This window comes from Patagioenas fasciata, chromosome 1 (assembly GCF_037038585.1).
Source record: "Patagioenas fasciata isolate bPatFas1 chromosome 1, bPatFas1.hap1, whole genome shotgun sequence".
In the NCBI taxonomy this organism is placed as follows: domain Eukaryota; kingdom Metazoa; phylum Chordata; class Aves; order Columbiformes; family Columbidae; genus Patagioenas; species Patagioenas fasciata.
Genome location: NC_092520.1, coordinates 6,552,855 through 6,565,733, shown reverse-complemented (window position 1 = coordinate 6,565,733; position 12,879 = coordinate 6,552,855). Strand labels below are relative to the sequence as shown.

The following is a 12,879-nucleotide window of genomic DNA, read 5'->3' as shown; positions in this document are numbered from 1 at the left end:
GTATTTGTCTTGGGCTAGAATTGCAGGAACTGTGTCAAGACTTTCATGCCTGCTTTCAGACCCCACACGATCCTAAACAAACTTCAGAGCACAATCACATTTTGTTCTTGTCTTGCAGAGAGTGAAGTAAACATTCTGTATGTGTAAAGTCATAATTTCAGAGAGACTAGACATAAGAGCTACCCTAGAAACCATAAGGTCCAGCACCAGCCCAAGCAAAGGACACCCATCCCCAGTGCAAATTAAACACAGTATTGTTTATTGTTGGTGTTGGTGGTTTGTTTTGTTTTGTTTTGTTTTGTTTTTCAGCAGAGAATAATAGTAAAGTAAAATTCAGATATTCACTGAGCTTCTTTCATTTTCATTATGTTTGAGGTAGTTATGTTGAAGAATCTCACTTGAATACTAATTTCTCTGAGTTGGGCAAGACCTTGCAAAAATGGTAGCTTATACCAACATCTTTAATGCAAAAATTGAAATTGTATACACCTCCATACCTTGACCAGTGTGCTCTTGTGCTGTACCAGGCTTCAGTTTTTATGATAATTTTTCAGATTGTTGCTCTGTTTCTAATGCAAGTCTAATAATACTTTGGCAAACTAGTATTACTGCAATTGCTTTTTAAGACCCCCATTTCTAAAGAATTACATCTCCACTATTTCAGACTGACCTGGGCTAGAGTTTGGCAAGCAACATATCAATATTGGGTAATCCTCTCTTTATTTGGAGGAGTCTGTTATAATTGGGTAGAGCTAACAAGTACGGAAATTACTAGTAACCAAAGACCTCTCCAGTGGAATTGTAAAACTGATAATTCTGTCCAAGACCTGTTTGTTGTGGTTTGATCTACATACATAAAATGTACCGAGATGAGCATCTGCTAACAGGAATGAGCAGAATAAAATGCAGAGAGCTTTCCCTCTGACTGGGGAGCTCTAGCAACTGCATAATCCTGCTCTCACAGTTTGTCAGGAAAGGTCCAAAACAGGGAAGAAATAAAATGTCTGTATCCTTTCTGTGCCTCACAACCCTCTATAGCACAACAAACTTGGCAATGCAGTTCAGTCTTTTCCCCTTCTACCTCTGAATTTACAGAGTTGAGGAAAATCATTCAGCATAGTTCTATAGCACGATAATATCCTGATAGGGGACTTCGAGTCTAGTAACAAGTAATAAATGATAGGGTTTAGAAAGCAAAGTATTTGTAGAGATTTGCAGCTAAAAAGGCTCTCTGCAGGTGTGAACAGAGCTTATAATAATAATGAGGCTTCTATATGCTTGGACTTTTTGTTTTTTCCTGTTCTTCATTTGAATGTGTTGTGTGCACACGCTTTTGGCAGTTGAACAGTTTGCATTCTTGGCACAGGACATCTGTATCAAAGAAAGAATATGGGAATGCAGATAAAAATGAACCTGTATGCACTGTGTTTGATTTGATGTTGCTGGAGAAACTAACATCTGTTTTGCAGACTGCTATGGAAGAATTCATCTTTCAGCAATACATGTCTCCTAGACATTTTTCTGCCTGCAATCTTTCTTATTCTAAAGAAAGAGAAGATGGAGATGGGCAGTGCTCATTTTATCTTCAATTTAATCTGAAAATAAATAAGGAGACGTGTCCCAAGTTTGCCCCTGAGCATCAGCCCATTAGTATTTTCATGTGCTGTGAGTCTCAAATGTGTCTATTCAAAAAGGGAACTTAGATCATACTATGAGACATAGCATCGCAACAGGGACGTTGAAACTAGCTAGGATTGGAGAAGAAAGCATCAGTGCTTTACCTGCTTGGGCTAGTATGCCTTGCTTAGCCTTGTAAAGGAAGCTGTTAATGTCAGTGTACACCATCCACTCCAATTCCTCATTTACACATGACTTAGATACTGCATAACACATGGGATCCAGTGATATCACTGGTAATGTGGAAAGACTGAGGAAAAATAACTGGAAATAAAAATGCTTCTGCTTTTCTGAGTGGAGATTCAGAATTTTTTGGTACAAATAAAAATGTTTCACAGGTTTGAAGTGTCAAGTGAATTCAAACAGACCATGGAGCGAATTTGCTGAATTCTCTCCAAAACAGGAACTTGGAGAATTTTTAAAGCTCTGTAGAGACACCTACCCTGTAATAGTACAGGGAGAATTACCTAATGTCACAAGTCCACTTTTGAGTTGAGACCAGTTGTTCTTTCTAGTAAGGTGTCATTACTACCCTAGACACATGTATTACTAAATGATGTCTGCTTCAATTACATGCTGCAAAGATTTTATTTTCACATTTGCCTCCAAATGTTGATGGCTCTGGGGTTAATTGAATGAAGGATATGCAGCAGAAATGCTAGAGAATGAATTGCTGACAATCAACTATGTAACTAGTTTTGAAAATGTATGCATGTATTTCTGCCTCAGCACAGTAACGAATAAAGTGCATAGACGCTATAGTGTTATAGCCTTTTCTACATCTAGTCAGCAAATTTTGTAATATAGTAGTGGTGTACTTGTTTCTGAATTGTGTAGATAATGCATGCCATGAATAAATATTTTTGCAACATAAGATTGCTTTCTTATGAGTCTTAATTTGCACTTTGTGTCAGCAAAAGCCATCAGTGTGTACCTTGTGCACAACTTTTTTTTTTTCTATTTTTTTTTTTTTTATTTTTCCCAATCATATTGCAGTTATTACTACAGAGAGCTTAGCAATGCTTAGCCAGTCGTATCACTCAAACAACTGGCAGGTGGCTTCTTCTACAGACGGATAAACACTAGCACATGTTAAACTGCTAATATCTAGAAGTGTTCTGTTGTGTATTTGTTGACTATACAGCCATCTGCCTGATCTTTTTTAAAGTGCAGCCCATAGGGCTTTGACAGAGAGTGAAAGTGGTGTAGCATTGTGTCATGAATGGGTGATTTAGATCACTTAAAGAACCACTGTCAAAGGTATTAGTAGAAGTGTTTTTCATTTGATGTTGTAAAAGTACAATTGAACAAAATTTGATGGCAAGGTTCATTTTATTATTGTATGGCACAGTCATTTGAACAATTATTGAAAACTACCGAGGAACAAATCAAAGTTACCAAGATGCACATCAGTGTTACCAAGGCATTAAACCAAGTTTGCATGCTACAAGGTTATGCATAATGTCAATCGCTTATCAGAGATCTGTTGTTGATGAAAGGTCTGTCTGTCTGGAGGAACAACCTTTACAGGTGTCCCATCTTGAGGGAAGATCACCGCCATGTAGCCAACTGCTCAGCAGGGAGAACTCAGTGAAAGCTCACTTAGCCTGCTGTGTTTATGGAATAAAGTGGTTGGCTTGTGGTCAAATTACATGTGATGGAAAGATACGTGTGAGACTTCTTGTACCCACAACTTTCTTTTTTCTTTGTTAAATGAATCTTGGAATAGCCATGCACTGTTATGTGTTAATCACATGACTGGTGTTCCAAGCTCATGTGTATCGATGCTCACTCTTTCATTCTGCCCCTTTGTGGGTTTTCAGAGAACGGATTGAAACTAGAGAAGTTCTTGGCCCAGCTGTGGTTTGGGCCTTTACCTCCTTTGGAACCTGTACCAAACTGTTACTAGTTCAGACAGTGGGCCTCCCCATGGTCTGCACCATGTTCTGCAGGGGAATCTCTGCTCTGGCGCCTGGAGCACCTCCTGCCCCTGCTTCTTCACTCACCTTGGTGTCCGCAGGGTTGTTTCTGTCGCATATTCTCACTCTCTCTGGCTGCTCTTCTGCATAATTATTATTCTTTTTTCTCCATCTTAAGTATGTCATTACAGAGGTGATATCGCCATCATCAATTGGCTCCACCTTGACCAACAGCTGTATCAAACATGGGGGAAGCTTCTAGCAGCTTCTCCCAGGAGCCACCCCTGTAGCTCCCTGATTACCAAAACCTTGCCATGAAAACCCAACAGAAAAAGTAAAGCATTGTTTTGGAAATTCGAATATTTTGTGCATTTTTAAATTCCTAAGGGGAACTTTTGTCATGATATAGCCCATTTTGCTAAATGAGAAGTTTAGAATAGGAAGATCAGTTGCCAGGAGAGAATATCATGGCATAACAAATATTTTTTTTTTTTTCTTCTCTGTCTTTCCTCCAATCTTTATCCTTAATTTTGGCTGTTCATTAAATTATGTTCATTAAATGGTGACAAGGGTCTACCTCATGGACTGGCCAAAGAACTGCAGTTTTTTGAACCAAGGTTCATCCCGTCCAGGTTTTTGAAACTCCTTGAGGACTTGGAGGTGACCACTCAATCTCACATTGAAATGCTTGTACTTAGAAACAACTAGTTAGCTCTGTACTTCATGACTTCTTTTTATCACTATGTGTAAGGTAGCTGCAACTTTCAGATTCCATGTAGACTGAGTCAGTAAGAGTCCAAGCTCTAAGGAAAATACATTCATTTAATAATTAATGAGGTACAAAGCCTTCAATTAAATTACAAAGAAACATTACAGAACAGGCTAAAGTTTAAAACTGTTATTTAAATTGCTGTCTTAGGTCATTAAGTATATTTTTCTGTGTTCAGAAACTCAGAAGCTATTAAACGTGTTTGTGGAAGCAAGAAATTGGGCCATTAAAAACTTTCATTTCCCACAAAATAGGAAAGTATTTTCAAGGCTTGGAGAGTTTTTGATTTGATATTTGGGCAGCTTAGAGCTCAAACAAATGTGGGGTCTCTGACATCACTTTAGTACTTGAATAACTTCCTATATACAGGTTTTTCATTTTGAACTTGAGAGTGCTACTCCCTATGTCTGGAAGTGATTGGCAAACTGATAGGTTTGCTGAATAAATCTTTATTATATCTTCCCCGCTTCTTTGAACACAAGACCTGGGTTGTTCCTCAACTGTCCCATCTCCTTGTTTTCTTTCCCCTTTTCCTGTCCGAAATGCACTGATTCCAGTTTACGAGAACTGGAAGTATCTGATTTAAAAAAAAAAAAGAACTTTTTCCTACTTGTGTTTTTAGTTTTGCTTCACTTTCACTAAATAAGGGGCCTGTCCAGATGAATGTGTCAAGGAAACTGAAATTACAGTCCCACTGAAATAATGCGGAGCAAGTAAGAGAATCAACTGAAGATTCAGTTTTATTCTTAATGTAGAAATGTATCATTGCTTATGAAGCGTGTCATTGCTCCCAAAAATTATGAAACTAATCTAAATATTTATACATGCAAGAAACATAGACTTCTTCCTGTAACTGAGAATCACTCTAACAATTGGAACAGACAGTAAATCACAGCTTCATAACCTGCTCTAAAAGCTAAGAAAAGGTAGTGGTAATTACCTCATCTTTTTCACTTTTCACTTTATTATCTCTGTTAGAGCTGGGGAAATTGGTACCTGAGAACATACGCTTCTGATCTTGTTCATACTCAGCTTTTTGAAAGCAGAGGAGAAATTTAAGAAGAAATCTGTTCTACAAGGTTGGCAATCCTGAAAGATGGAGCCCATAGGAGATGGTTGTAAAAAGATTGATTTTTGTCTCAGATGATTTATTAGGTGCTCAAAGGCTACCAGTTATCAGCAGGATCTGTTACAAATGTTAACTTCGCATGAAATTTTAATAGACCGGGAAACGCTTATTCTACCATGTTGGTGACTAATTTAAAAAAAACTATAAAATTACTTTGCTACTTTGAACAGTTCTTGAATGTCTCAATAGATGCTTATACTGGTTCGTTGGACCCATGTATGGGTAAAGTCTCAGATGTATCATGTTTATTGCCATGTGGGAAGCTGAATGTCTTAAAATAATCAGTTCTTTGAGTGTTGGGGGGGTGAAAAATGACAAAACACTAAGACCTTCCAGCCGTGTCCAGAACATCATCACATTATATCCTGATGTACTGTGAAAGTTAGAGCTTTGATAATGATTTCAAGATTTATACACTGTATTTGATTTCAGAAGGAAGACAAAAGACTCAATCAAAACAGTATAATTTCACAAAATTTCCACATATCTTTGTGATAGTTTATTTTATACTAGAATGTAAAGCTTTAAAGAATGTGAGAAGAAGAATGTTCATTTCCAAATATGCTTTTCAACCTCTTTTCTTGCTATTTTTTTCTATATTAGTTTTTCTTTCTAGTAGAAGTAGAACTTTAGATGGGGATATTTAGGCCTTTTGGAGATTTTTTTTACTACAAACTTCCAGAATTCCAGGTAAATGATCTCCAGGATCATTTCTTTCTTTCCTTTTTTGTATTTTATTCCTCTCTAGGAAAAACACATAAACAAAACGAGCAAACCAACAAATCACCTTACTGATACATGCAAGCTGTGTAATTGTAAACATACCTTTAGAGAAATATCAGTAAAATTTTCTATTTATGAATGTAAGACATGCACAGTTAATTTTTTCCTATGAAACTGCATAGTGCTGTGTGCAATCCCAGGACTTCAGTTTTGTGTACATTCTTTTTTTTTTGTTCATATAATACTCTTTACTGATAGAGAGTTTTCCAAAACCAAAAAGCTGCCTGCATGCTGAGCACAAGTAATGCAGGGGCATTTCACACACCTTCTTGCAGACACCAAAATTAGATGCCATCCCTAACCTTTTCTTTCAGCTTCCTTCTGACACAGACTGCTTAAGTCAATAAAAAAATTGTAATTCTGAATGGACCTCTTAAAGTACCTATTTGTTCCCATTACAGAACTTAACCTCAATGCTTGTATTTGCAGTCAGAATATTTATTTGGTGAAATATAAAGGTAAATTTAGGTCTCTTTAATCACTACAATCAATTTCCCTAAAAGTTACCCACTGTTTGACTTCTCAGTGAAGGCTCCATGCAATCAATGGAGAGAGCCGTGCTAATGGCAGTGGCCTTTGCAGCATGCTTTGCTGTAGTTTTTCTTTATATCAGGATCATCATCACCATGTATGGCATTTGTACATTTGTCAAGGTCAATAAAATAATCTAATCTCTTTAAATGTATTTTCAGTCAATTTCACTACATGTATCTTGAGTGTCAAAAGCTTCTAGAACTAGATGTATCCAATTATGTCATTGCACTGGTTGTTTTAAAATATATTTAGTGGGCTCTATATTGACTTTAATATACAGCAATCGTACACACCATGATCAACCACAGAGCAAATTTATCTGCTTCCACTGATAGAAGGATAGAATTATCTTCTTGGAAGATCTGTCTGTTTTCTGTACAACATTTATGAACCAGTGATTAAATATGTAATACTTCTAAGAATGCAACATAATATTCAAGAACTTGACCAAGACTATGTCAAATCACTTTAACAGATTCAAATCCCAGAGGTCCATGGTTGGCTCTACATTCATAGAAGAGAAATGTGCCAGGATGTTGTGTTCCTGCACACAAGTTAGCCTGCTTCATGCACTGACAAGATTAATTACAGACCTCTGAACCTGATATGTTTTCTTAATATGCAACATGACTCTTACTTCCTCATTCATAGAATTATAGAATCATAGAATAATTTGGTTGGAAGAGACCCTCAGGATCATTGAGTCCAAACATAACATAACTCTAGCACTAAACCAGGTCCCTAAGAACCTCGTCTAAATACCTTTTAAACACCTCCAGGTATGGTGAATCTATTGCTGCCCTGAGCAGCCTGTTCCAATGCCTGACAACCCTACTTGGGAAGAATTTTTTCCTAATATCCAATCTAAGTTACTCTCCTGGTGTAACTTGAGGCCATTTCCTCTTGTCCTATCACTTGCTACTTGGGAGAAGAGACCAACACCCTCCATGCTACAACCTCCTTTCAGGTAGTTGTAGAGAGCAAAAAGGTCTCCTCTCAGCATCCTTTTCTTTAGGCTGAAATATATGGCTTGCTCTTCCATAATTCAACAGAAGTCTTCTCTGTGGCACCAGTTTTGCCTGCAAATTACTAAAGTGAGCGATACAAAGCACAATAGTTTGTTTAGAGATATTTCAATGATTATGGCAAGAAGGAAAATAAGTTTCTTTCCAAAATGTCAGAACATCAGTCATACCATTTCTAGAATAGTATGAACCAATTTTTTTAGATTTATTTTGTACAAGTCTTCTTTACTCGGAAAATAGTACAACATGTACATTCCACTTATTGGTATTGCTCAAATGAACTTTTCATCATGGTGATCAAAGTGTTTCAGTATTTCCTCTGGAAGCTGATACTTTATAATTTTAATTTGTTTGTTTGTTTCAAATAAAATGCTGACTTAATCTCTTATTTGATAAAAATACACATATTTAGTAACTGGCAGTTACATAACATGTGAAAATACACTACAAAATTTAAACTGCATAGTTGGGAGTATTCCAAAACTGTACAATGGTAAAAATACCTGGAAGAAAACAAACAAACAAACAAACAAATGTGTGAAATGTATTCACCTTTATTATCTTATGAAATTAGAAGGACTACAGGTTTCCATTAAGACATAAAGCCCAGGTTTATCCTTTCTAGTTAAAGGTATCTACTGAAGGTACTGTGGATACATAAGGGTGTAACAACCTTAGGATCTCCGTATAGTTAAAACCCAGTGGCAGGTATGAACAGGAAGCCAACCAACAACCTAAATCACTTTGTGGAAACACAGGAAAAACATACTTTATATTGAAAAAAAGATCTCATTTGCAAAATTGTCATTTGACTTGGGGAGGGTTTAATGAGTGCCAAGATAACTTCCATTAAACTTTTAAGGGCTAAAATAATTCTGCATCTCAGTTTCTAATATTCTTTTCTATGCTCAGTACCTGATCTCATTTTTTCTCTTAAACCTGTGGTGCAGTGTACCTGCAAAATAGTGACATAACATGTGTGCTCTATGATGCAGTTGTCTGCACAACGTAAAGGAAAACTTCACAAAATTTGTAGAGTGGTATAACATAAAATAGACTAAGTCTCAAAGAATTTCAAAGTAGGACTTGATCTGAGGTTGAACTAGGTGACCTTTAGAGGTGCCCTTCAACCTAAAATGTTATACAGTTCTGAAATTCTAGGCTTACAGTGTTAGTCTGAGAATATTTAAGACTCCTAGGTAGACAATGAGACATTAAAAGCAGCGAATATGTGAAAATGGCAATTGATCATTCAATAAAATACAGAGGGACCTGTGTCCCCATAATTGTTCTTGAAATCCAAAAAGTACTTCACTTACAGTTGTCATGAATGTAGAGTTGTTGTCAAATCTTAATTACAGTGATTTGAAGTTTAATTAGAATGTCTTGTGGTTTGGGATCAGTAGAAGTCAAATCTTCATTTTTAATGCTGATTGTAAATTTTCTGACAAACTCTTTTCCTGTGATGAAAATCCAATTCCAATAAACCAAATTATTCTATTGAAATATGCCAGTTCTAACAAAAAACTCATCGTGAAAGGTTTCTTCAGTCCAGAATTTAATTTCCATATATTTGTTTAAGAGACAGATGGATGAGCTGCTGAATTTCAGCTGAGAATAATCAACTCACTGTTGGAGTACTTAACATTAATGTCAAAGACCAATGTTGAAGTCTTAGATGTGAATTAAGAAGATAATTTGAGTCCCCTGTGTCAGTTCAACCATTGCAGAGATCTAATCCCATTTTGTTTTTTCTCTCCAGGCTCAGACTATTTTACTTCCAGTAGTAAAACTATATATATATATATATATATATATATATATATATATATATATATATTTATCCAGTCCTCTCCTCACTGTCTTTGGTATCTTTTGATATTGAAAGTGAGGAATTATCTCTATATATACTAACCTGGCAGGAGTAGATTTTTGGATTTACATCAAAGTTACAATAAGACTTCAAGATATTTTACTTCAAAATTCTGACACAGTATGTAAAAATATATTTTAGATAATTGGTGATAGTATAATATATTATATAATGTATTAATTGGATTATTCCTCTCCCTTTATGTTCCTCTAAAACAAAACAATGACAAAAATAATAACAGTTATTTAATGTCTAGGCTCAACTTAACCTTTTAATATATTTTACCAACACTACAATGTAAATTTTCTTTCCACTTCTCTGTTGTATGGATACAAGATAGAAGAGTAATATATGCCTTGTAGGCATCCATGTATAAATGGCAGAATACAATGTTCACAATGCTGTTTTGGGTTATCGTATACTATTATTGTCAGAACATGATAGATTTCTTATTCATATGATTTATAACTTGTCATTACAGGACACTGTAGTCCTCCAGACAACATTAATCTATCGATGACTCTGAAGTGAAGACGTGATTGATGCAGCTGCAGAAATTGGTGACATAGGTAAGCTCTTATTTTCTTTTCAAACCTTTCTTGCTGAAATGTATAGCTGTACCTAGAGTGGGACGATGAAACAATTCTAACTTATGAGGAATGAGATAGAAAGTTCATTGAGATGCTCTTTTTTTTTTTAATGAATTTTCCTTTGTTCACTTTTTAGATAAATATCCGTCTTTTTTAGCTTTTAAAAAATACTTTTTAAATTAAGCAAAAATATCTGGTTTGATAACTTTTACCAAGTCATTTTTAACAAATGTTGGATTTTTATCTCAAATCCACCCTGAGTTGCTTTCTCTATTGTATTTCTTACTGAAATGGGTATGAATCCTGCAGCTTGTCTCTTTGCACTTCTCTCAAGGATTTTATACCAAATTATCTTCTGCTATTACAAAGGATTTTTAGCAAGGTATTAGTGAATTGATTGTCTTGTCTTGTTCTAAAACTAGCAGTGGGAGTGGCATGACTTTAAAGACACAAATAAAACGCAGCTTTGAAATTCTGAAGTATTATGTTTCTACCTCTAAAATGCCGTTGGGGTCACTAATAAACTTATACACTATTCCTTCTAGAAAAATATCCCCTATATACTCCGCTTAAGTGCAGAAGTAATTGGAACAAGTGAATAAATACTTCTTAACTGAGTTTTGCAGAAAGGGGGGGGGAGGGGGTGGAGGGAAGATAAATATAAAACCAAAGTGACACCTTTAGTCTATAATTCTCATGCTGTCATCTGGTTCTGCTTTTTAAGACACTTTCACAGACACTAGATCAAAAGTTGAAATGAACACTTTCACATGATTTGACTGCACTGCGATTTTAACTTATTCGACAACGTAATAGAGAAAAAAAATCATTTTTGCCTCGTCAGAACATGACCTAATTCACTGAAAGCATAGGAACACACCTCTATAAGCAGCACAAACATAGTTATCTTAAAATCATGGGCATAGCACAAAAAGAAATGATAGGAAAGAGGAGAAGTTTATTGACATGTATAATAAAGCTTTTCAGAAGTGTTAGGAGAGCACAGAAAGAAGACAAGCTGTATTTACAAATTAACTCCACTGATGAAAACAGTATGAAAAACATCCCATAAGCTGAGCTAACAGGTATAACTGCATAATGAGCTCATTCTCTTTTCCACTGCCTCACTGGGATCCTCATCTGTCATATTATCATATGGCTCCAGCTATGACATTACTACATCTAGCAGAATAGCTCATTCTATATTGAATGTACAAATGCCATCAGTTTGTGTCTGGCATATGCAGAAATATTGTCAACCTAAGTACTGCTCTTGTATATCAGTAGTTCTCAAAAGTGTTTTAGAAAACGAACAGATGAGCTAAAGAACCCACTCAAAATCAACAAAAGAGAAACCCCCTGAAAGTGGAGACAAAACTATCTGCACAAGCATTGCAGTTGTATGCTCATGGAATTCTGAAAGATTTCTTTCAGTGATATTGCCCAATAATAATGAGGACAGAATCCCATGTGTCCTGTTCTAGTTAGTGGATAGGGAGAAATTCCTCTGTGAAATGTGGAAAGTTTCAGAGCAGGAGCCTAATTTTGTTCATTGCCCTTTGGAGATCTTGATCTTTATCTGTTGACCACAATTAAACTCAGGACTGCTCAGCTTCCTGGAGCTAAAGTAAACCTCTTCTCACTCCTTTGCCTGTGTTTTTTTGTATGTTTAGTTTTGGTTTTGTTTTGTTTGTGGGGCTTTTTGTTCTGTTTTGATTTGGTTTGGTTGTGTCGGGTTTCCTTTTATTATTTTTGTTTTGTTTTGCTTGGGTTTTTTTAGTTCGTTTTGATGGTGGTGGTGGTTTTTTGTGTTGTTTGGTTGGCTGGTTGGTTTTGTTTGGTTTTGGTTTGCCTTTCTGCTAATTTCCATGCATGAGACATGCAAATAAAAGTAAGGTACAGAGCTCTTGAGTTGTAATGATGACTTTTGCATGGTAAAATGTGTCTATACAATGTGGAAAAATACAGAAGCTTGTAAGTGAAGTTTCAGACCTCCTGACATACCAGTATGATTTAAGAAAGCATCTGTTTATCTTGCACATGAAACACACTCTGCCATAATGCAGAATGCTGCAACCTTGTCCTAAAAATTCCTCCTAGCAAATACAGTGTTAACATTATCAGTCCTTGAGGGCTTGAGAACTTTTCTCTTTCAGAATAATTTTGTGGTACAGATTTGGCAATATTTGTCCTGCTTTGGCTGAGTATGTTATGTTTTGATCCTAGGTGAGAGCACCTTAGCAGAAGTAACTGGCTTCTCGTAGACTGTGCAACGTATTCTGTTTAAAAGTGCATTAGCACCTGGGAAACTGAGTGTTTGAGCCATGGACTTGTTGCTGAGATTTTGGGGCTTTGATGATTGTTTTTTCACATTCATACAGTATCACAGTATCACAGTATGTTTGGGATTGGAAGGGACGTCGAAAGATCATCCAGTCCAATCTCCCTGCTGGACCAGGAACGCCTAGGTGAGGTCGCACAGGTTGCACTGTCCAGGCGGGCTTTGAATGTCTCCAGGGAAGGAGACTCCACAACCCCCCTGGGCAGCCTGGTCCAGTGCTCTGTCACCCTCACTGAGAA

The 12,879-nt window shown here is 36.3% G+C and overlaps 1 protein-coding gene across 3 annotated transcripts in view; it reads left to right on the top strand.

Moving 5' to 3' along the window:
- TENM4 (teneurin transmembrane protein 4) overlaps window positions 1-12,879 on the top strand; it is a 1,673,798-nt gene that overhangs the window by 378,366 nt on the left and 1,282,553 nt on the right. For all 3 annotated transcript variants that reach the window (XM_071817725.1, XM_071817645.1, XM_071817681.1), the window contains exon 3: window positions 10,191-10,278. The gene's annotated coding sequence lies outside the window, so the exon portion shown is untranslated. The remainder of the gene's footprint in view (window positions 1-10,190; window positions 10,279-12,879) is intronic.